This window comes from Geotrypetes seraphini, chromosome 9 (assembly GCF_902459505.1).
Source record: "Geotrypetes seraphini chromosome 9, aGeoSer1.1, whole genome shotgun sequence".
NCBI classification, from domain to species: Eukaryota; Metazoa; Chordata; class Amphibia; order Gymnophiona; family Dermophiidae; genus Geotrypetes; species Geotrypetes seraphini.
The window spans coordinates 94,994,557-95,018,736 of record NC_047092.1 but is presented as its reverse complement, the minus strand read 5'-3'; the positions used below and the strand labels follow the sequence as shown (position 1 = coordinate 95,018,736).

The 24,180-nt window shown below is 43.2% G+C and overlaps 1 protein-coding gene and 1 pseudogene across 1 annotated transcript in view; both read left to right on the top strand.

The window, feature by feature from the left end:
* PCCB (propionyl-CoA carboxylase subunit beta) overlaps positions 1 to 24,180 on the top strand; it is an 892,977-nt gene that overhangs the window by 231,598 nt on the left and 637,199 nt on the right. The window lies entirely within an intron of this gene.
* LOC117367331 lies at positions 8,810 to 8,938 on the top strand (annotated as a pseudogene).

Below are 24,180 nucleotides of genomic sequence, written 5' to 3'. Positions count from 1 at the left end.
CTGTATAAGACTTTGGTGAGACCTCATTTAGAATATTGTGTACAATTCTGGAGGCCGCACCTTCAAAAAGATATAAAAAGGATGGAGTTGGTCTAGAGCAGTGGTTCCCAAACCTGTCCTGGGGGACCCCCAGCCAGTCAGGTTTTCAAGATATCCCTAATGAATATGCATGAGAGAGATTTGCATACCTGTCACTTCCATTATATGCAAATCTCTCATGCATATTCATTAGGGATACCTTGAAAACCTGACTGGCTGGGGGTCCCCCAGGACAGGTTTTGGAACCACTGGTCTAGAGGAAGGCTGCTAAAATTGTGTGTGGTCTTCATCATAAAGCATATGAGGACAGACTTAAAGATCTCAATCTGTATACTTTGGAGGAAAGGCGGGATGGGGAGATATGGTAGAGATGTTTAAATACCTACGTAATGTAAATGCGCACAAGTCGAGTCTCTTTCATTTGAAAGGAAACTCTGCAATGAGAGTCCATAGGATGAAGTTAAGATGTGATAGGCTCCGGAGTAATCTAAGGAAACACTATTTTATAGAAAGGGTGGTAGATGTGTGGAACAGTCTCCTGGAAGAGGTGGTGGAGACAAAGACTATGTCTAAATTCAAGAGGGCCTGGGATAGGCATGTGGGAGAGCGAAAGATACAATGGTTATTGCCCTCCCATATCTCTCCTTGCCTCCATTACATCCACTATCTCTCCCTTTTCTCTTTTCTCCTTCCAGATCACTGTCCAGCATCTCTCTCTGTTTCTAGTAACCTCTGTTTCTGGCTCCCATCACTTCCTCTCAGTCTTGCCATTTCTAGACACCCCTCCCACATTCAACTTATCAAAATAATTTATATATCACATTTGGTACAGGGATCTTCTTGGTCCAAAACATGTTCTCTCCCCCTTCTAAGCACAACTTACAGTTAACTGTCAGCTGTGGCCCCCCTCTGTTCTCTCTTTTTGCTGTAGTCTGCCCAGATGGAAAAAGGAAGTTGTGGGGAAGCAAGATGGCTGCGGTACAGTGAGGACACTTGCAATTCATTCTCCTGCCGAAAACTTTTTCATTCCTGCTTATCGGGGCTACCTTATCCTAATACCTAAAAGCAGGGAAGAGCGGCTGCCACAGCCCGCAAAGGCAGAAGACGATTGACAGCTTCTTTACATCTTCCCCTTGGGGCGAACCAGCTTTGCCGAGTCAGAAGGAAGTCTTGGCGTTCGGGAGCGAGTATCGCTCAGCCCTGCAGGACCAGTGCCTCCCCAACAGCCGCGAGAGAGGGAAACTACGGCGGCTCAGAAGGGACAGGAAGTAGTTTCCCTTGCTTAACTGGAGGGCTTACTGGCGTCCCAGGACTCTCAGGCAGAGATATCAACTATGGAGAAGGCAGAGCTGGCTCCAGCAGTTGGAGGACAGATTCCAACGGTTCCCCTGTTGGTAAGGCCAGCGGAGTTTATTTTGGAGTCTATCTGGATGGCTTTAGACTCACTTTATAAATTGTGTGCAGGAACTCTACCACTGGTTAATGCACAGGAAAAAAGAATTGATTCTCTTCAGGAAGGAATAAAGTCTCAGGGTGAAAAAGTGGACCACTTGGACCTATGGGTTCAAGGACTACAAAAGACTTAAACTACCTTAATGCAAGATAGATTATTGCTAGTAAGGAAAGTTGAAAATATGGAAAATTATACTAAAATGTTGAATCTGAGAATACTTAACTTTCCTAAAGTTCTAGCAATGTCTCCTAGAAATTTATTTTATAAATTTCTTAAGGAATCGTCTAAATACCCAGAGACTGGTTTTCCGCCTTTACATAGAATATATTACCTTCCAGTATCTAAGAAGGCTTCTCAACCTGAGGTCTCACCTGATCCATTGAGTCCAATGGACTTAACAAGAATATTGGAAACCTCAGAGGATGAAGTCATCTCACACTCTACACTTCTGGTAATTTTTGTCTTTCAACAAGACAAAGAGGCACTTCTTAGGCTATTTCTTAGGCTTAAGGAAGTGACCTTTATGGATTCTAAGATCTCCATGTACCCAGATGTTTCGAAGTTAACTTAGACCAGAAGGAAAGGATTCCTACAATTGTGACAATCCATACTGTCTTTGGGGGCTAAATTTCAGCTTAGATATACTTGGATCAACTTAGATATACTTCTGGATCAACATTCATTTTTTTTTTTTTTTGACCCCTGTCAGTTACGGTTTTTTCTAGAGGGAAAAGGAGTAATTCCTTCCAGTGCCTCCACAGCGACGTAGGTCCTTAAGTAATGTAGAAGATGTAACACTACACTAATGATTTTATTTTTTGTTTCCTTGTTAAATATCAGATCCTATGATAAAATGTGAATTGCTTCTCCCTTATTGTGGACTTTAATTGAGAGATTGTAAATTTATATTGAGTTTTATTTGTTTTTGTTTTAATTTTTGTTTAACCTGTTTGTGAAGTCTCTCTTTTTCCTTATAAATCTTATATATATATCTATATATATATATATATATATATATAAGATTTAAGTATATTTATAAAAGAATAAATAAAGAATAGGAAAAAGGAAGTTGTGACATTGGGGGCAGACCATGGCATAATGAAAGCAGGGAGGGTGGCCACAGGCTGTGTTTCTTCAGCTGATAGCTCCCTACAACTAAAATGGATGAAAATTTGAACAAAGGTGATGGACTAGTGAGTTTAGAAGTAGGAGACATAACAACTACCCTGTTTTCCACCCCCTAAGGGCCACCCTTCTTATAGGTCAAGCATCCATGTTCCCCCCACCCCACTCCCCTCCCCACTTCTCTCCTTTGCAGCCTGCTCCTTGTGAGCCTGGGCAAGTAACTTAATAGCCCACCAGGACAAAGGTCAATATGATAAAGTAGCTGAATGTAAAGATCCATTATGATATAAGTGGTATAAAAATAACTAAAAGATTCATGACTAAAATAGTGGTGCTTATTGGGGAAACTTATTACCCAGGAAATGCTAATGCCTGGATGCAACTCATTGATGTTACGCGGATGCTGTCCTCATGTCACACTAGTTGGAAGCTTTTCAAAACCCAAAGTGACAGCTTTTGAAAAGCTGTCCTAATGCGTGGACATGTCTTTGAAGAACTGGATGGCTACTAACCCTAGTCTCACTAATCACCTGAAGAAAGCCATTATCACCTCCTTACAGGTTATTTTGTATACCATTCTGCCTTGGGAGCTCGGAATGGTTTACATGAATCTATTCTGATACTCATTCCTTTTTCTCTCTCTGTCCTGGTGGCCCCACAATCTATCTAATGTACCTAGGACAGTGGGAATAAGTGACTTGCCCAGGGTCACAACATATACCTTCAAACTTGTCCAATTCCTAATTGCACAAGAGGACAATTGAACCAAGTAGAATTTTGGTCCCATTATAGCTTAATATCTAACTCAGTTTTTGATCCAAATTTCATTTTAGGATGGAAAAACTTTAGCAATCAGGCTTTAAACGATATTGCACCTTTGACAGAATGTAGGAAAAGCCAACATTCATCAGACAGCTGGTAAGATACTGACCTAACGGCTTTAAAGCGAGAATTATGTAAACTGGAAAGAATATGGTACAAATCAGGGAAAGATGAAGATAGACATATTTGACGACTAAAGAATATTTAAAGAATGATTAACAAAAAGCAAACACTACTCTCAAAAAAATTAATTCTTCTACTTTAAATGTAAAGAACTTTTCAGAATAGTCAATTCTTTGTTTGATATTGATTTACATAAATGTTCTAATACAGATTTTCCTCCCTCTGCTGCATATTTAGCTGACTATTTTGCTACAAAAGTTTTCAAATTGAGATTGTCTTTTGTAGGTTCAAGCATAGATTTACCAATCACTTTAATTGCCTTAGAAAAGAAGGTTCAGCTGTCGACATGATCTGGAATCATTTTGAAAATCCAGATTGGAACCAATTTCTCAAACTTTATGCAAAATATGTAAAAATTAAATTGCCTATTGGACAGTTGCCCACCGGCTATTATGAAATCAGCTCCTACCCCCTTCAAGGCTGAACTTTTCAATTGGATTTCGTCATGTATGTGTACTGGCAAATTTTCGGTGGAACTTGGTCATATCCTTGTGACTCCTATTTTTTAAAAATTCTAAGGAGACTGTTTCTCTGACTGCCAACAACAGACCCATTGCCAACATACCATTTTTTCTTAAACTAATGGAATGTCTGGTTAACATCAATCTCATGAAATATTTAGAGAAGTTCCGCATTCAACATGATTCCCAGTCTGGCTTTCTTACAAATGAGAGTACTGAAACAGTTTTAGCTTCTATGACTGATCATCTAATCTGAGGAAATACTTTTTTATGGAAAGGGTGGTAGATGTGTGCAACAGTCTCCTGGAAGAGGTGGTGGAAACAGAGACTGTCTCTGAATTCAAGAGGGCGTGGGATAGGCACGTGGGATCTCTCAGAGAGAGAAATAGATAATGGTCTTTATCTGCTATCATGTTTCTATCTTTTCCATTTGTTTTCCTGGGGAAAAAGTGCATTGGTACTGCAGTTCGACTTGAGCAGTGCCTTTGACCATGACATTTTGCTTAGATGCCTTGACTCCATCGGCATTTCTGGTCAGGTACTAAATTGGTTCACGGATTTCCTAAAAAAACGTACTTACCAGGTTTACAGCGAAGGAACTTTCTCTCAGGCTTAGAGATATCCCTGCGGAGTTCCATAGGGCTCCCCACTATCCCCTTCACTTTTCATTATCTATATGGCATCTACATGCTATCTGATTTAAAATTGAAATTGTATATACACGCGGATGACATCACAATTATTATTCCCATAATCTCACTGACCCAAGAGACAGAACAATTCATCTCATCTGTCCTTACCAAGGTAGAAAAATGAAGTATGCAATTTAAACTATAACTGAATTCGGAAAAAAATTAAGGTTTTTTTTTTTGGGCAAGTCTCAATAACAAGATCATGAACACCTCTTTGAGATTAAATGGGTCAGACTACCCAATTAGCTCTACAATCAAAATCCTTGGTGTTGTCTTAGACTGAAGCTTGACTTTTGAAGATCATACTAATGCTCAGGTTAAAAAATGTTTTTTCACTTTATGGAAACTTTGTACCATTAAACATTATTTTGATTTCTTCTCTTTTCAACTGGTGGTTCAATTTTTGATCATAAATATCTTTGACTATTGCAATATCATATACTTGGGATCTTTTAAGAAAACCATCAAACGACTCAGAATCGTCCAGAACATTGTAGTCCATCTCATTTATGGCTTCAAGAAATTGGATCATGTAAGCTCGTCTTACAAAAAACTTCACTGGCTGCCTGTGGAAGAATGTGTCAAGTTTAAGTTTGCTTGCTTTTGCTTCAAAACTATAAGAGGTTCATCCTCAATCTATCTGTCTCACCATTTCGAATTTCCAGGCACAACCTGTATACATAGTGCTTACTTGTTTGCCTTTCCATCCTTGAAGGGCTTTATCTATAAGAGATTCTTTGATCAAACACTATCATTCCAAGCAGGCAAATGGAACAAATGTTTAATCAACTTTATTTCAAACGCACCTTCTTATCAGACTTTAAGGAAGTCAATCAAAACTTCTCTCTTTGACAAATTTCTCTGACTCCACTTCTGCCTTGATGTTTTCTTAAAACACTCCCAGATAAACTCGATTAATCTTAACATGCTAATGTAATTTCGAAAGTTTTTTGTATTATCGCTGTTTGTATACAGTCTCTTCCTCTGTAAACCACTCTGAACTATTTGTGGTATTGCAGTATATAAAAATAAAGTTGTTATTATTATTCCTCAACCAAAGCACATTTAAAATAATCTATATATTGCATACTAAACACCCAAAAGGTTAAGAAGCCAAAAAGGAGACATGCTTACTCACAATGGCTTGCAATTTAGAGCAAATGTATGTATCTGATGCACAATCTTGAGCTCATTGTGACATCATCAAGATACACCTAGATGGCAGATTGTCACAAAATATAGGAATCTGTGCTGGGGTAGCTGAGCATAGTTGGGATTTGAACCCATGATTTTTAGAATATGGAAACAGGGCCTCTACCCACTGAGCCACAGCTGCTTTCTTTAAGACAGGACTTCTGCCATGCCATGCTGAGAAGATACTAGCCATCTCTTATGAGATCCAAAAAAAAAAGTGCTTAGTTATGAGGGAGGTTTGTGTGGATTTGAGCCCCATGAAGTTTAGCACATCAAATAAGTCCCTTTAGCCATAAAGCCACATATGCTCTTGTCTAGGTAAAGGCTCTTATGTTTTGTCTTTTGGTGACAATCTTCTGTTTAGGTGCATGTTGATGTTGGTGTCCTGTGTGGGTGACATCTTCCATTTTAGTGCACAGAGTGGAAGGGAGATAGGGTTCAGGAAGTATTACTGAAGACTATATAACTTTCACTACACTACTGCATCTGAATGGGCCCTTGCCTTCCTTTTGCAAATAAGTACAAGGTCAGAGAAATGTTTAAGATCTTTATTGTACAATGTAGTGCTATTACTTCCTAGACCTCAAATCTAGAAATATTGCACAGTCCAGGAAAGCAGCATACAAGTGTACCATAATGCAACTGCAGTTCGATGAGATGGATCACAGTTATGCAGAGTAAGCTACTCCTAGGTCCAAATCAAGTGCCAGCCTACATGAGGAAGGGGAAATTGTTAGTGTGGTTGAATTGTAAAGGCTTCATAATGGGCTACTGGTAGGAGAAGGCAAGCTCTAGCAAAAGGAAGATGGATTGAGACATCTGGTTTCTTCTTCCTTGCATTGAAAGCAATGGAAGTAAGGAGGTCAGATAGTAAAACCCTGAAGTTTCTGGCATTGAAAGCAATGGAAATAAATCCCGTCAAGAGAAAGGAAAATGGTAAAACCAGAAGACATAATTTGAGGTTGAGGGATGGTAGACTTAAGAGCAATGAAAGGAAGTTCTTTTTTATGGAGAGGGTAGTGGATGCCTGGAATGTGCTCCCGAGAGAGGTGATGGAGATGAAAACGGTAACGAAGTTCAAAAAAGCATGGGATGAACATAGAGGATCTAGAATCAGAAAATAATAGTACTGGGCAGACTTGCATGGTCTGTGTCTGTATATGGCCATTTGGTGGAGGATGGGCTGGGGAGGGCTTCAATGGCTGGGGGGGTGTAGATGAACTGGAGTGAGCTTTGATAGAGACTTCAGTAGTTGGAACCTAAGAACAGTACCGAGCAGAGCTTTGGATTCTTGCTCAGAAATAGCTAAGAAGAAGAAGAAAAAGAAAAAAAAAAACCCCTAACAAATTTTTAGATTGAATCAGGCTGGGCAGACTAGATGGACCATTCAGGTCTTTATCTGCCTTCATCTACTATGTTGCTAAATAAAACCTGCATTTCTCAATGGAATTAAGGAGACCTTGTCCAGATATCTGGCCCTTGACATTGAAAACAAAGGAGGTTAAACCCCAATATCTCAATCTGTCGTTCCTTCCCCGTTGAATTTGCCCTGCTTAGCTTATATGAATAGTATGGGGTGGCACACTATTGTCTGTCTCACTGTGGTGTAGTGGTTAGAGCAACAGCCTTAGCACCCTGAAGCTGTGGGTTCAAATCTCACCTTATCGCTTTTGACTCTGGCCAAGTCACCTTTAATGCTACATTGATCCAGGTACATTAAATTGTGATCTTACCAGGACTGATAATGAAAATGTTTGTGCACCTGGTTTGTAACCTATTTTGAGCTCCTTTGAGAGGATGATTCACTTTAGAAATAAGTAAATAAATGTGACCATAGCATATAGAGGCAATATTTAGGTATATGGAATATGAGCACAAAACTAAAACTATCACCAATATATTGCTCTTACCAGGCCATCAAGAAGCACACAATGATGATGCCCTTGTATAGGGACGATGAAGGTCTGGGACATCCGACCTGGTACAAGAGTGTGAAAGCTGTTAACAATTTGAAATGTTGTTAATTCATCACAAGGCCTGCTAAGGTAATAATATAGAGGGAAGTTATGACAGTGCAGGTAGTATTGGTACACTGGAGCAACATGAACTGTCAAGTGAACAAAGGTTGTAATATAATAATAATAATAGCTTTATTTATGTCCAGTCATACCTTTACAGTTCAAGATGATGTACAATAAAAGGTGCTGTAAGGACAGCAAGATGACATCAATTAGATTAGGGACAGGGTAGATAGACAATTATGAGATGAGGTGGCATAGGGTAGGTAGGAGGAAGGAACGTGTAAGATGAGGTGGGTGTAGTGCATATTTGGGGGATCAGGTAAATTTGTCAAATAGGTGGATTTTTAGTGATTTGCTGAAAGAATGGTATGTTAGAGAGTTCAGGATTAGGTCACTTAAGGTGTTGTTCCAGATTCCTGCTTGAAAGGAGAGTGTCCTGTTGAGGATTCTTTTGAATTTGTATCATTTGGGGGAAGGAAATGAGAACAGTAATGTTCTGTGTGAAAAGCGGAGTTTGTCCTGCAGGGTGAGGTGTTTCAGGAGGTAGTTAAGAGCGGAGCTGAAAAGAGTCTTGAAGCAGAGGCAACCGAATTTGAAGATTTTTCTGGCCTCGATAGGTAGCCAGTGAAGTTCTTGTAGTATGGGGTGATGTGTTCAGATTTTTCAAGCCAAAGATGAGTCGAACAGCAGTGTTCTGGATAAATCTCAGTTTCTTGATGTTTTTTTTTATTTTTTTTTGTGAATTATAGAATGCTCACCTATTATTCCTGCTTTAATACTTGAGCAAACTAAACTAAACCTTAAGTTTATATACCACATATCGCTTCTTGGCCTTTTGGCTAAGATCAAGTGTAGTATCTGTTCTTATCAGTTTAATATACCACATCCACTCCATAATTATAGAGCTCGGCACAGTTTACAAGAGCTTAATATAGGAAGGAACAGCATAATGGGGTTGGAGGTTGAGTATAGCGGGGAAGAGAGCGTTACATTTTTGTGAATAGCCTTTTCAGGTGCTTTCTCAATAGTTGGAAGGAGCCCAGATTCCGTAGTGGGGCAGTAAGATTATTCCAAAGCCCTGTGATTCTGAAGAAGAGAGATTTCCCCAATAACTCCTTGCCTAGGTGGTTCAGAACATCTGAGCTCAAAGGATGCCTAGGGAAAGAGGCATGATCACATTTAGTCACATGAGAGAAAGAGAGCTTTTGGGGAATCACAGTTAAGTGCAGATCAAGACAGATTCTAATCTAATCTTCTGTTTTTGCGTCGCTCATACCTAGGTTCTTTTTTATGGAGAGGGTAGTGGATGCCTGGAATGCGCTCCCGAGAGAGGTGATGGAGATGAAAATGGTAACGAAGTTCAAAAAGTGTGCAGCAGCCTCGAAAAAAGCCAACAGGATGCTGGGCATCATAAAGAGGGGCATAACAACCAGGACGCGGGAAGTCATCATGCCATTGTATCGAGCGATGGTGCGTCCACATCTGGAATACTGTGTTAAGTATTGGTCGCCTTACCTCAAGAAGGACATGGCGGTACTTGAGAGAGTCCAAAGGAGAGCAACCAAACTGGTAAGAGGGCTGGAACACTGCCCATACGCCGAGAGGTTGGATAGGTTGGGGCTCTTCTCTCTGGAAAAAAGGAGGCTCAGGGGAGATATGATAGAGATCTTCAAGATCATGAGGGGCATGGAGAGGGTGGATAGGGACAGATTCTTCAGACTGAAGGGGACAACAGGTACGAGGGGGCATTCGGAGAAACTGAAGGGAGATAGGTTCAAAACAAATGCAAGGAAGTTTTTTTTCACCCAAAGGGTCGTGGACACTTGGAATGCGCTACCGGAGGAAGTGATCAGGCAGAGTACGGTACAAGGATTCAAACAGGGATTGGACGGATTCCTGAGGGATAAAGGGATCGTGGGATACTGAGAGAGGTGCTGGGATGTATCAAGGCAACTTAAAAAGGGGGGGGAGGAAGGAGAAGGGGGAGGAGGGGTGGGAGAAGAGAATAGGAGGGGGGAGAGGGGTGGAGGGGGGAGGAGAGGATACAGGTGATTAAGTGTCAAATAGATGAGTTTTCAGTTTCTTCCGGAATATGGTATAGTTAGGTTCTGTCCTTGTCAGTAAGGTCAGTCCAAGTTTTTATACCTAGAAAGGTGAGCATGGAGTGGAAAACAAGTTTGTATTGCAGATTTTTTTAATTCTGTTGAGGATTCTGCGGGAAGTAGACCATGCCTTGGAGAAGAATTGAATGAGAGGAGCCGCGGAGTTTCCGTAAAGTATATGGTGAATGATGCATGCAGTTTTGAAGGTTATTCGTGATGGGATAGGTAGCCAGTGCAGTTGCTTGATGAAGTCTGTAATTGAGTCATATTTTCTCAGGGTGAAGATTAGTCTGACAGCAGTGTTTTGGATGAGTTGCATTTTGTGAATCAGAGTGGTGTTGATTCCCATGTACATGGAGTTGCAGTAGTCCAATTGTGGTAGTATCATCAGTTGTACAACTAAGGCAAAGTGGTGTTGGTGGAAGTATGGTCTGATTAGCCTTAGTTGTCTCAAGGTATAGAGGGATTTCTTTCGGAGACTGGAGATTATGGTTCCATGGTAAGTGTAGAGTCCAGGATGCAACCTAGGATTTTGGAGGATTCTTCTACAGGGAGGGTCTTGCCCGATTCAAGAGTGATGCTTGTTGGTGCCATCTGTTGGAGTGTGTGGAAGTATAGAACTTTGGTTTTAGTTGAGTTTAATTTTAATTTGTTAGTAGTCACCCAGATTTGGATTCTTTCTATATTATGTGAGACTTTGTTGGTAATGTCCAAGTGATTGTTGGTTATGGGAATAAGGAGAAAGATGTCATTTGCGTAGGATAATATGGTCTCGTCTTCAAAATTGATGTTACCGAGAGAACTCATGAAGAGATTGAATAGGATGGGGGAGAGTGGGGAGCCCTGTGGCATTCCACAGATGGCTTTCCAGGGGTTGGAGATTTCTCCATTCAGTTTGACGATGTATTCCCTGTTTTGCAGAAAATCTGAGAACCATCTTAGCACTGTGCCTGTTATTCCAATTTCTGACAATTTTGTTAGTAGTAGGTGGTGGTCTACTGAATCAAAGGCTGCTGAGATGTGAAATTGGAGGTGTATTGCTTGACTTCCTGTACTGAGTAGTTGTTTGGTTTTTGTGATCAAGGTGAGGAGGAGAAGTTCTGTGCTGTGCTGCTGACAGAATCTGAATTGGGATGGGTGAAGGCATAAGTGCTGTTCAATGTAGGTTTTGAGCTGCTTGCACACATGGGTCTTGATGATTTTTGTCAGGATGGGTATGCCTGTGATGGGTCTATAATTTGAGGCTGAGGAGAGATCTGCCTTTGGTGATTTCGGTGATTTTCACTGTTATCCCAAGAAATGGGTCCTTATTAGGTTGTCTCTGACCACCTGGCCTCTTCTGCACTCTTGCTCTGGTAGCAGCCTCTGTCTAGGTTGGATGTCCTCTTCATCATCATTTTCTTTGACCCACTCAGGAGGCTCTGGAATCCTTCTCGTCACTGCCAAATTGTGCAGCATACAGCATACTGTAAGTATTTGAGGTACCTATTGTGGTGTGTACATCGGTTGCCCTCTTGAACGGTCTAGGCATCTAAACCTGGACTTCAACAAGCCAAATGTGCATTTGATGATGGCTTGTGTGGAGGTGAGAGCCCGGTTATACTGAACCTCCTCTGGCCTCTGGGGATGCATAATGGAGGTCTACAGCCACTCACAGAGGGGATAGGCATGATTACCTGCATTTAGGAAAAAGAGGAAAAGTGTTAGGAAAGGAATACACATCTGTTGCACATTGTCCTGTTGCACAGGTGTGTCCTGTGCCATCCTCCAGTGTTTGCAATGACCCTGTGGTAAAAAGGAGAGAAACGTGGTTAAAAACTTTATTTGCAATAGTAAGATAACTCACCAATCAGCCAGCCTCCGTGGATATCTTCCCTCTGAAACCTGCCACTTATGACGGAGTAGGCCAGGATGTAAGCGTCATGGCAGGACCCTGGGAAGCTTGCACACACATCTATCGCCTCCATTGTAGCACTACAGACCACATGCATATTCATAGAATGATAAACTCTCCTGTTCCTAAATTGCCTTTCCATATCTGCAGGTGGTCTGAGTGCTACATCTGTGCAGTATATAGCTCCCAGGACAGAGGGGAAGTGTCTAAGTTGATAAAAACCCTTCATTCTGCATTGCTGGTCTGCCATACTCATTGGAAAATGAATATAGATAGCAATATGCCTTAAAAATACATCCAAAAAATGATTGATAATCCTCGAGACAGATGGCTGACTGATGCAAGCCCCAGCTCCCAGAGGCCTTTGGAAAATTCCAGTAGCCTAAAAAGCCAAGACGGTAGTTACTTGTACATAAACTGGAAGGGATTGTTCCCTAAGAGTGGTGTGTTCCAGATCCTCGTGCAGTTGCTCACACAGATGAACTTATGGTCTCCCAATTAAATCTAAAGAGACCAATACATTGATCATCTGTCATATCGAGGAAGTTCACCCTGGGCCTTTATATCCTGGGAGCCTGTCGTTTGCATTGGCCTTGACCCAGTGGCGTACCTAGGGTATGTGGCACCCGGGGCCCATCATTTTTTGACACCCCCCCCATGTAAAAAAATATTTTTTGTAATGACTATGAAACGGAATAAATGGTCAGAATAGAAACAGGCAGTGAAAATTTTCTTATATTCCAAACATAACATAACATAAATTATGTCTGAATTGTCATGACATCAGAAGTACATATGGAGTAGTTGCAGGTGATGCTTGGGACAGTTCTGATTGTGTTAGTTCGGTTTTATGTGTTTTTTGAATAGAAGGGTTTTTATTTCTTTTTGAAGGTTTTGCAGTCTGTGGTCGATATCAATTGGCTGTAGAGTTGGGGGTCGAGTGTTGCAGCTCGAATGGCTAGGAGGTTGTCGAACAGTTTTTTTTCTTTTGATGTTTTTGATTGGACGGTGTGTGAATGGTGCGTGAGTTCTCCTATGTCTGTTTGAAGTGGATTGAATTATTTAGCTGAAGAAATTAGTTACCCTCTCATCCCACACACATTAATTCTCTTCCGTTTTTGTTCCCATTATAAAAAACACTGATAAGTTCCCAGAAAAAAAATACATTAAAATAAGAAGTGAAAACAAAGGCCCCTACAGATGAGAACATAACATAAGAATAGCCTAACTGGGTCAGACCAATGGTCCATCATGCCCAGTAGCCCATTCTCATGGTAGCCAATCCAGGACACTAATACCTGGTCAAAACCCAAAGAGTAGCAACATTCCATGCTACCGATCCAGGGTAAGCAGACACTTACCCCATGTCTTAATAACAGATTATGGACTTTTCCTCCAGGAATTTGTCCAAATCTTTCTTAAAACCAGCTACACTATCTGCTTTTACCATAACTTCTGGCCACTTCATTTTTAAGTTTAGATCTTTCCTTTCAAACAGAGACCTTGTTAGATGTCAAATACAGCACAAGGTAACTTCACATGGACTTAGCTGTGCAGGAAATGTGAATCTCCTCATACACCCACCATATAGTGCAAAAATGTGCAAAGGTCTGTTTTTTTCTTTCGATCACTACATAGCCTCATGCCACACAAGCAGCACTGTTACAAACATATTCTGTAGGTCAATGCTAAGGATAACAAAGTTTCCTTTCTTGGACTAGAAGGAGATACTGATAAACCACTGGAAGAGATCCCAAAACAACACCCAAAGACCCACTCAGTGTGTGAACCAGTTGAGTGGAGTGGACTAACTGGGGGGTGGAAATGGGCCCGGAGTTTGCTCAGCAGAATTTCCCTGACCACCTCTTCCTCTCAACACATTGACACGCTGCCACCACCACCACTAGAAACACCTCACTGGGTAGGCCAGCTATGCTATAAACTTTATAAAACACATTATTATATTTTCTTATAAAGCACATATTTTAACTGAAATCTCTGACATCCTCAGCCTTTCCATTCACAAAAACAGAAGGAAGAAAAGTTCCCATTTCCTGCTGTCTCGTGTCCCCGGCCTATACAATATTTTTTTTCTGCAGACCCTTCAAAAGTCTGACCAAATCCTCATTTCACTTGCATTATAAAGTACTGAGGATGCCATCTCTCCCCAATCCCAGGTCCTAAAGTCTAAGACAGTAGCGCAAACTAATACTGCCAGATTCAGGAAAAAAAATTTTGATTCGATTCAGCCTATTGAATTGGTTTTTCAATTCGATTTTCCTGCCCAGTTGGGTGATTTTTTCAAAACTCCTGGTGGGTTTTATAGCTTTTTCACCCCCTTTGGCTTCTCCTAACCACACTGGCACTGTGGTGTAAATAAAATAAAAAAACAAAAAGGACTTTTCCTCTCTCTGTTAAATCCTAGCTCACGTTTGCAATCCAATACCAGCTCTGGCAGGATACACATTTCAAATCTGACATATTATAATCACAAAACAAAAAATAAAATTAATTTTTCTACCTTTTGTTGTCTGGTTATATTTCAAATCTTGTTGGTCCAAGGCTCTGGTTTTCTTCTGATAACTTGCTTGCCAGAGTCTCCTTTCTTCTTTCTGCATGCTAACCATCCATCTGCCAACTCTGTCCTCCCTTTCCATTTCCCTTCCCTCCCCAGGAAGTCTGGTATCTTTCCTTTTTTTCATCTCCTTCCACAGATCCACCTTTTCTTAACTATCCTTTCATCCGGCATCTCTCCCTCCTTCCCCACCACCCCAGAGTCCACCGTCTTTCCCTTTCTTTTCCCAATTACCCTCTTATCCAGTATCTCTATACCTCCTCCACACCATCCCTTGTGTCCAATTTCTCTCCCTTTCTGTTCCTTCCCTTCCTAAATCCCATGGCCCATCATCTCTCCCCCTCTCCTCTATTTTCAGACCCATTATTTCTTCCCCCCCAAAAAAAGTTTGGCATATGCACGTCTCTTTGAACACCCCCTTCCCTCCGTGTACTTCTAAACCAGGGTCCCCCCCAAACGCCTGTCCCCCCTTAAAGGTCTGCCTGTCCCCCCTTGAAGGCCTGCACCCTCCTTGAAGGCCTGTCCCACCCCCTTGTAGGCCTGTCCCCCCCTTGAAGGCCTGTTCCCCCTTGAAGGCCTGTCCCCCCCCTTGAAGGCCTGCACCCACTTGAAGGTCTGAACCCCCCCCTGAAGGCCTGCACCCCCCCTAGGGCCTGTCCCCCCCTTGAAGGCCTGTCCCACCCCCTAGTAGGCCTGTCCCCCCCCCTTGTAGGCCTGTCCCCCCCTTGAAGGCCTGCCTGTCCCCCCCCTTGAAGGCCTGCACCCCCTTGAAGGTCTGCACCCCCCCTGAAGGCCTGCACCCCCCTGAAGGCCTGAACCCCCCCGAAAGGCCTGTCCCCCCCTTGAAGGCCTGTCCCACCCCCTTGAAGGCCTGTCCCACCCCCTTGTAGGCCTGTCCCCCCCTTGAAGGCCTGTCCCCCCCCTTGAAGGCCTGCACCCCCCCTTGAAGGCCTGTCCCCCCCTTGAAGGCCTGTCCCACCCCCTTGTAGGCCTGTCCCACCCCTTGTAGGCCTGTTCCCCCCCCTTGAAGGCCTGCACCCCTTGAAAGTCTGCACCCCCCCGAAGGCCTGCCTCCCCCCTTGAAGGCCTGCCTGTCCCCCCCCTTGAAGGCCTGCGTGCCTGCCTTTCACCCCCTACACCTTGAAAGCCTGCCTGCCTGCCCGCCTGCCCCACCCTGGAGGCCTGATGCCCCGACCCACCCCGAATGACTGCTCGCCCCCCTGGCCTCCCCGCACCACCTATGAAGCAGCCGCAGCAGGATCGCGACGTCAGCGATCCCTGCGCTGCTTAGGCACTGCTTCCTGCGCCGCGGTCCCGCCCTCTCCTCTGATGTCAGAGGAGGGGGAGGAACCGCGGCGCAAGAAGCAGCGCCCAAGCAGCTCAGGGATCACTGACGTCACGATCCTGCTGCGGGCTGCTTCCCAGGTGGTGCAGGAAGGTCAGTGGGGCGAGCGGTCCTTTAGGGGTGGGGGGGTGACTGAACGGCAAGGCCGGGAGCACCCCCTCATGGCTGGCACCCGGGGCGGACCGCCCCTCCCCCCCCTTGGTACGCCACTGCCTGGACCTCTGTGTCTAACCTGGCCATGCCCCAGGGCTGGGGCCTGGCCCTTTCCTCTCCCCAACAACCTATTCATCTCCACATTTAACACCAATGCAAAAAACTCAGACATCCCTCACACCAACAGCAAAAGACACCAACTGACAAATACAACCACAAACACATCCAGCCAGCCAGAAACACAGAACAACTACACAAATGGGGGGATCTAAAAAGGAGAAGGTAGGACAAAGGGACAAAGGAGAAACAGCAAGGATGATAGCACAATGTCAAAGCACACAGCACAGTCTCACAATATCAGAAAAAAAACACCAGAAGCATACTGGGAGACTTAAAAGACAAAAATATGCTCTACCAGAGCCCTTTTTATAATGAGGATGCCTAAGTAGCATCTGACGTCATAGACACCATTAGATTTTTCCGCCAAAAATCTTTTAAACTGATTGGGTGTTCTTTGGGTGTTTTCGCCAAATACACCTGGACTGAGTTTTAATCATCTGCATCAATTCTCAGAGCTTTTACATAGAGGCATTTGTCATCTGCTTAGTCTGCAGAGGTTCCAGTTTAGAGAATGACACGGGGAAAAAATCTGTCCCCGTCACCGCCCCGTCACCAGCCCACCATCCTCTGCACCGCCCCGTCACCACCATTCCCTTCACCGCCCCGTCACCGCCATCCCTTTCACCGCCCCGTCACCGCCACTGCCATCCCATTCACCGCCACATCACCGTCCCCGCAACATCCATATAAGCCTTAGTACTGTAATATTTAGCTTATTCCTTTCTTATAAATCAAAGTTCCTGCTGCTGAACTAGAGAAAGAGATGTTCAGCTGGCAGGGCTTTGTTTATAAATTTTTATCAACACAACTAATATACTATTTTATCCTAAAGCAAAAAATAAATAAATAAATATAATTTTTTTTTCTACCTTTGTTGTCTGGTTTCTGCTTTCCACATCTTCTCATTGAATTCCTTCCATCCACTGTGTGTCTTCTCTCTGCGTCTTCCATTTGCTGTTACTGTGCCTCTCCCTTAACCCCCCCCCCCCCCCAATTGGTCTAGCACCCATCTTCTTCCCTCCGCTCCCGCATAGTCTGGCATCTGTCTTCTTCCCACTCTGTCTTCCACATTTCCCTTGGGGGTCTGTTCCTCTCCACCCTCCTTCAATGTCTGTTCTATTCCTTTCCATCACCACCCTTCCCTCCCTCCTTTACCATCTGTTCCTTTCTACCACCCTTCAGCTTCTCTCGCGTGGCCTATCTATCTACCTTCCTCCCTCTTATTTTCATGGCACGTTACAATGTAATTTGTGCAAGCCACTGGAGCCTGCGAACTCGGTCCCTGTCCCATCCCCACAAACCATCTCGCTTCTGTGCTCCTATTTTCCCCATTTCTAATATCTCCCATATGTATCTGCCATTGCCCCCCCCTGTGTCCATATACCATCCCCATGGCATGTCCCCTTTATGTCTCTGTCCCTATGCCCCATGCACATAATTTCCCCTCTTTCTGTTACCTTCCTGTGTCCAGATTTCCCCTATCTTCCTCTTCCATACCAGTGTGTCTCTTTTTTTCAACCCCATCTAGCTTTTTTCCCTCTTTCTTTCCCCCCCCCCTGCTTCTAGCATCTGGCTCACCTGCCAGTCCTTCCCTTTCTTTCCTGCTGTGGGTTTTTCTTTCCGACTTCATCCCCTTTCCCTTTCACTCCCTCCTTCCAATTTGAGCCGGAAACACTAGCGATCACACGGTCCCCGCAGCTCACACCCGCCTGCCCAATCGATTCTAGTGTTTAGCCAGCTCTCTCCCTTCTCCTCACCTTAGTTTGTAGATTTTCTTTTTCGGCGACCCGCACGCTATCAGAGAGCCGCGCACTCGCGGCTGCTCAGTGTTCAATCTTCTGCTCTGCTGCAACTTCCTGTTTCCGGTTGCGTCAGAGCAGAAGATTGAACACTGAGCAGCCGCGCGTGCGGGTCGCCGAAAAAGAAAATCTACAAACTAAGGTGAGGAGAAGGGAGAGAGCTGGCTAAACACTAGAATCGATTGGGCAGGCGGGTGTGAGCTGCGGGGACCGCGCGATCCTTCATGCCTCACTGCGGGGACAATGGCCTTGTCCCCGTCGCCGCAGCGACTGCTAGTTTTCTTCCCCGTTTTCGGCGGGTGACCCGCGGCTAAAATGCGGTGGCCGCGGGTAAACCGCCACCGTGTCATTCTCTATTCCAGTTATCTTATTCTATAAGGAATTACATGTGGCTATATAGTTAAAGACACTGCTTTTATCTTTCAAATGTTATGGGTTCAAGTCTTTAGTATGGTTAGTAGATATGTATGTAATTTAGGCATCCATTTTTCTACCACAAAATTTCCAAACTACTTGGGCTTGCTTTGGGTATTCATTTGCTAAACACATCTGGGTTGAGCTTTAATCATCTGCACCAATTCTCAGATTTCTTAAGCAGCCAGTTATGTCATCCTTCTCCCCCTCCCCCTCAGCCATTAAACCACACCCCAAATTCTCAAGCCAAACTTGATTTACAAGTAGTAATTTCTCTAGGATATATATCAAAACATGTACCTATAACACATGCCCAAGTCATAAGAACATAAGAAATGCCTTCACCGAATCAGACCTTTGATCCATCTAGTCCGGTGACCCGCACACGTGGAGGCCAATCTAGGTGTTCCCTGTTTAAGACCTTATTGAAGTCTATTGAAGACCTATTGAAGACCTTATTTTCCCGTATCCCTCAATGTGATTTGCAAGGAGGTGTGGATCCAACTTGCACTTGAATCCCATAATGGAGGTTTCCGTCACTACCTCCTCCGGGAGAGCATTCCAAGCGTCCATCACTCGCTGTGTAAAACAGAACTTTCTGACATTTGTCCTGGGCCTGTCGCCCCTCAATTTCAGTCTATGACCTCTCGTCCGAGTCACATTTGACGTCAATAATGATGCTTCTTGCTCTATTTTGTCGAAACCTTTTAGTATTTTAAAAGTCTCTTATCATATCCCCTCTCAGTCTTCTCTTCTCAAGGGTGAACAAGCTTAGTTTTCCGAGGCGTTCTTTGAAGCTCAAATTTCCCATACCTTTTACTAGCTTTGTGGCTTGCCTCTGCACCCTCTCCAGCAGGGTTATATCCTTCTTTAGGTAAGGAGACCAGTGTTGGACATAGTACTCCAGGTGTGGTCTGACCATTGCTCTGTAAAGCGGTATTATGACGTCCGCCAATCTACTCTAATACCCTTCTTTATCATGCCCAACATCCTGTTCGCATTCTTTGTCGCCGCTGCACATTGTGCCGATGGCTTCAGGGTCCTGTCTATCAGTACCCCCAGGTCCCTTTCTTGTTCGCTCTTACCCAATGTCACTCCTAACATTTTATAATCATGTTCCTTGTTTTTCGTACCCAGATGCATCACTTTGCATTTGTCTATATTAAACTTCATCTGCCACTTTTCCACCCATTTCTCTAGCTGGTTCAGATCTCTCTGGAGTCCTCTGATGTTTTCATAAAACTGTTATTCCTTTTGCTCTGTGTGTATATTGCATAAATAGAAATACATTCCTACCACAGTGGCTTGTCATTTAGAGACGGACCTCAACACCTCCCCCCACGGACCGGGAGCACTCGGGACAGAGCGGGAGCAGAGTAAGGCACACTCTGGGCATGGGAGCGAACTCCGCCCCCTCCCATCCCGACGGTGCATCGCTGAGCCAGTTGGAAGGCTCAGCGGGATCTCCCCAACAGTTTAAAAGTTTGTTTTTGGCGGTTTCAGTTTCTTTTACCTTTCGACGGACCTCAACACCTCCCCCCACGGACCGGGAGCACTCGGGACAGAGCGGGAGCAGAGTAAGGCACACTCTGGGCGTGGGAGCGAACTCCTCCCCCTCCCCTCCCGACGGTGCACCGCTGAGCCAGTTGGAAGGCTCAGCGGGATCTCCCCCAACAGTTTAAAAGTTTGATTTTGCCGGTTTTAGTTTCTTTTACCTTCTCGCCGGTCCTCAACACCTCCCTCCACAACCCGCACTAAACACAGCCAACAACCTAACCACTGGAAACTACACTGCCTCTACCAGCTGCCCCACCTCCATAATGAAGCTAATTCCACAAACAAACACCCAGATTATCCTATTAATAATCCTTCTCATATCCAGCTGTAAGGTAGAAGCAAACAATCTACCCAACATTCCCACTAGCTCAATTGCAATCAAAACCCTTCACCCTAACAGGAGAGTTTCAATAGACAGAAACTCCAACCACCAAACAAACGTTCAACACCCCATAACACCAGCATGGGGAAGAAGAGCAACACAACCCAAGACCAAACCGCACCATAACCCAAATTCACTCATCTACCCTAAAATGATTCACAACCACCAAACAGAAACCACCACCCTTAACTGTGCCTACTTATACGTTAGAGCCCTAGGTCCAAAAACAGAACTTATAAAAACCTGGATAAAAAATGAAAACCTAGATTGCCTCTTCCTCACAGAAACCTGGCTAACATCGGACACAGACCCAAGAATTACAGAAGTCTGCCCTCAAGGATACAAAATTACAGTGACCTGCAGAGAGAAAAAAAGAGGAGGTGGATTAGCGATCTTACTCAAAGACTCCTTAACCTTAAACATATTGGAAAAAACTTTCACCCCTTACATGGACCTTTTAGCATGTCAAATCTCTTCCACCGCACTGAAAAACTCACTAAACTGCATGCTCTGTTATATAACACCGGGAAACTGGGCCATGGTTAGATCCGAATTTGAAAACTTCATATACCAAAACTCACTTACAGCAGCACACAATCTTATCCTAGGAGACCTAAACCTTCATCTTGAAGACCATTCATCCAAGCCAGTAGACAATATACTTTCTTTCCTCAATGCCCTATCCTTCAAAATTTTAAACCCACAAACTACTCATGAGAAAGGACACCAACTGGACATTGCAGCCTTCATGACCCATCAAACATCTACTTCAGAAATTCAAACGTCTAATGGAACCTGGTCCCCATCCCTCTAGTCAGACCACTATACTTACACCTTCAACATCATCTGGACCAAAAACAAATCCAAACCAATATCCAAAATAGTAACCTACACATCACGCAAACGTATCGAGCCCGCCACTTTCTGGTCAAAAGTAGACAAAACAATCCAAGAAGATAACCCCAAAGACTTCATTTCACACTGGGGCTATTTGAGCAACAACATCCTTGATGAACAAGCCCCACTTCGAACCCAAACCAGAACATGCAGACGATCAGACCAATGGTTCGACAATGAATTACTCCTACTCAAGAGACAATGTAGACGTCTGGAAAGAAAATGGAGAAAAACCAACCAAGATCACACGAAAACTGCCTGGAAAAAATTAACAAACAATACAAACTTCTATTAAAAGAAAAGAGAAAAAAACATTACACCAACCTAATAGGCATGGAAACCCAAGACACCAAAAAACTATTCCAAATATTAAAAGATCTAACTAACACCATAACCTATTTGACCACTAACAATAACTCCTCCCCTTCAGCCTCCTCCTAGCTGAACACTTCAAGAATAAAATTACAAACACCAGAGCTACTCTCATTAGTAACCCAACCCACCTACTCGAAGTCACAATACTCCCCACAGAAAATGAATCTTGTGCTGCAGACAGATCTTGGTCCCAATTCCCTAAGATACATTGGACCGAATTCAACAAACTTTACAATAAGTACAGCCACGCATCATGTGAACTCAACCACTGCCCGCCATATCTCCTGTCATCAGCGAGCACTAAGTTCCGTACCTTACTCCTCCACTGGATACAAACCATGCTCATAGATGGCATTTTCCCAAATGACCTCAGCGAAATCATCATCACCCCAATCTTAAAAGATCCAAAAGCACCAACAGACCTCTCATCCAACTACAGACCAATAGCCTCAATACCTCTATATATCAAACTAACAGAAGGATTAGTAGCCAAATTCCTCACCAACTATCTCGAGGACCATAACTTACTCCATCCCATGCAATCTGGCTTCAGAACTAACTTCAGCACAGAGACACTACTAGGCTCCCTTATCGACACAGCAAGACAACACCTCAGCATTGGAAAAAAAAATGCTGCTCATACAGTTGGACCTGACGACGGCATTTGACCTGGTAGACCATAACATCCTACTGCAAATCTTGGTCTCAATAGGCATCTCAGATAAAGTATACTCATGGTTTGAAGGTTTCTTAAAATCCAGAACATACAAAGTAAAATCAGACAAAGAAAAATCCAAACCTTGGTCCAACCCCTGCGGTGTTCCACAAGGGTCCCCACTATCGCCTACTCTCTTCAACCTATATACGGCCTCTCTTGGTGTTTACCTGAACAAACAAGGCCTATCCTCTTATAGCTATGCTAATGACATCACCATCCTCATTCCTTCCGACCAACCAATGGTCTTAATGTCAGACACACTACACAGAACTCTAGCTACAGTTACGACTTGGATGGAAGACCACAAACTGAAACTCAACCCAGACAAAACTAAATTCATCCTCCTAGAAAATAACAAAATCCCAACCATAACCAACTTAGAAATCAACTCTATCAACTACCCTTTGCAAACCACCCTAAAACTTCTAGGTATGACTATTGACAGAGGCTGCACCATGCAACCACAAATTAACAAAATAATACAGAAATTTTTCGCAGTTATGAGAAACCTTAGACAAGTCCAAAAATTCTTTGAAAAAACACAATTTCAGCTCCTAGTACAATCTCTAATCCTAAGTATCCTAGACTATTGCAACATCCTCTACCTCCCCTGCCCTGCAATAATGATTAAACAACTACAGACAATCCAGAATACAGCTCTGAGACTCGTCTATTCATTGAAAAAACATGATCACATTACTGAGGCATTCATCAATTCTCATTGGCTTCCAATCCAGGAAAGAATACAATTTAAATTCTACTGTATACTATTTAAAACTATAAATGGAGACAGCCCAGCCTACCTAAACGACCGCCTCATCCAAACCACCTCTACCAGGCATAGAAAAACACACACCCCATTCACTTACCCCCCAATCAAAGAAGTAAAACGGAAAAAACTATACAACGGACTACTGGCCACTCAGGCAGCGAAGATAGACAACCAAGTCTCCAACCTATTGACAACAACCCCAGACTACAAGATGTTCAGAAAGAAAATAAAAACTATACTCTTCAAGAAATCCCTTAATAAAGCTTAATACCACAATAAAGCTTAACCCCCCTCTTACCATCCCCTCCCTAACCCCAGATCCTACTTTTCCCTCTCTTGGAAACCTTCTCTGATCTAACGTTGTAACCCTTCTTCCATAACTCTTTTTGTAATCAGCTTTGAACCGAAAGGTAATGGCGGAATAGAAATCTGTAATATAATGTAATGTTGACTTCATTGTGACATCATCAAGATGCACCTAGATGGCAGATTTTCTCAAAAAAATGAAACATGTTTTGGGGTATCCAACCATCATTTGGATTTGAACCCCTGACCTTCAGAGGAAGGAAGATATGTCATTAACTGTTGAGCCACAGCTGCTTCCTTTGAGTTATGAGGTTCCTACCATGAGAGCTTAGGATATCCTAACTATGCCAAGATCTAAATAAGTGTGCCTGCAAATGGCGCAATGCTGATGAAAATGCCAAAGTCCACCATCTATACCAGTGGTCTCAAACTTGCGGCCCACCAGGTAATAATAATAACTTTATTCTTTTATACCGCCATAACCAAAAGTTCTAGGCAGTTTACACTAAAAAGAACTGGACAATCAGCGAAATACAATAATACAGTAAAAAATACAAATATTTGTAAAATAGAATTTCAATAATAAAACTTTCATTAAGTAATAAACTTATTGAACAAAGTAGTCTTACAGTAATTAATTTCTGAAAACAGCAATAGGATAACATAGCTTGCTGAATACATTTACCTAACCAAGATTGTTGCCTACCAGCTTGAAATGCAATGACAGCCAATGAAGTAAACGATAATATGGACTAATATGGTCTCTATTTTGAGGCCCTCG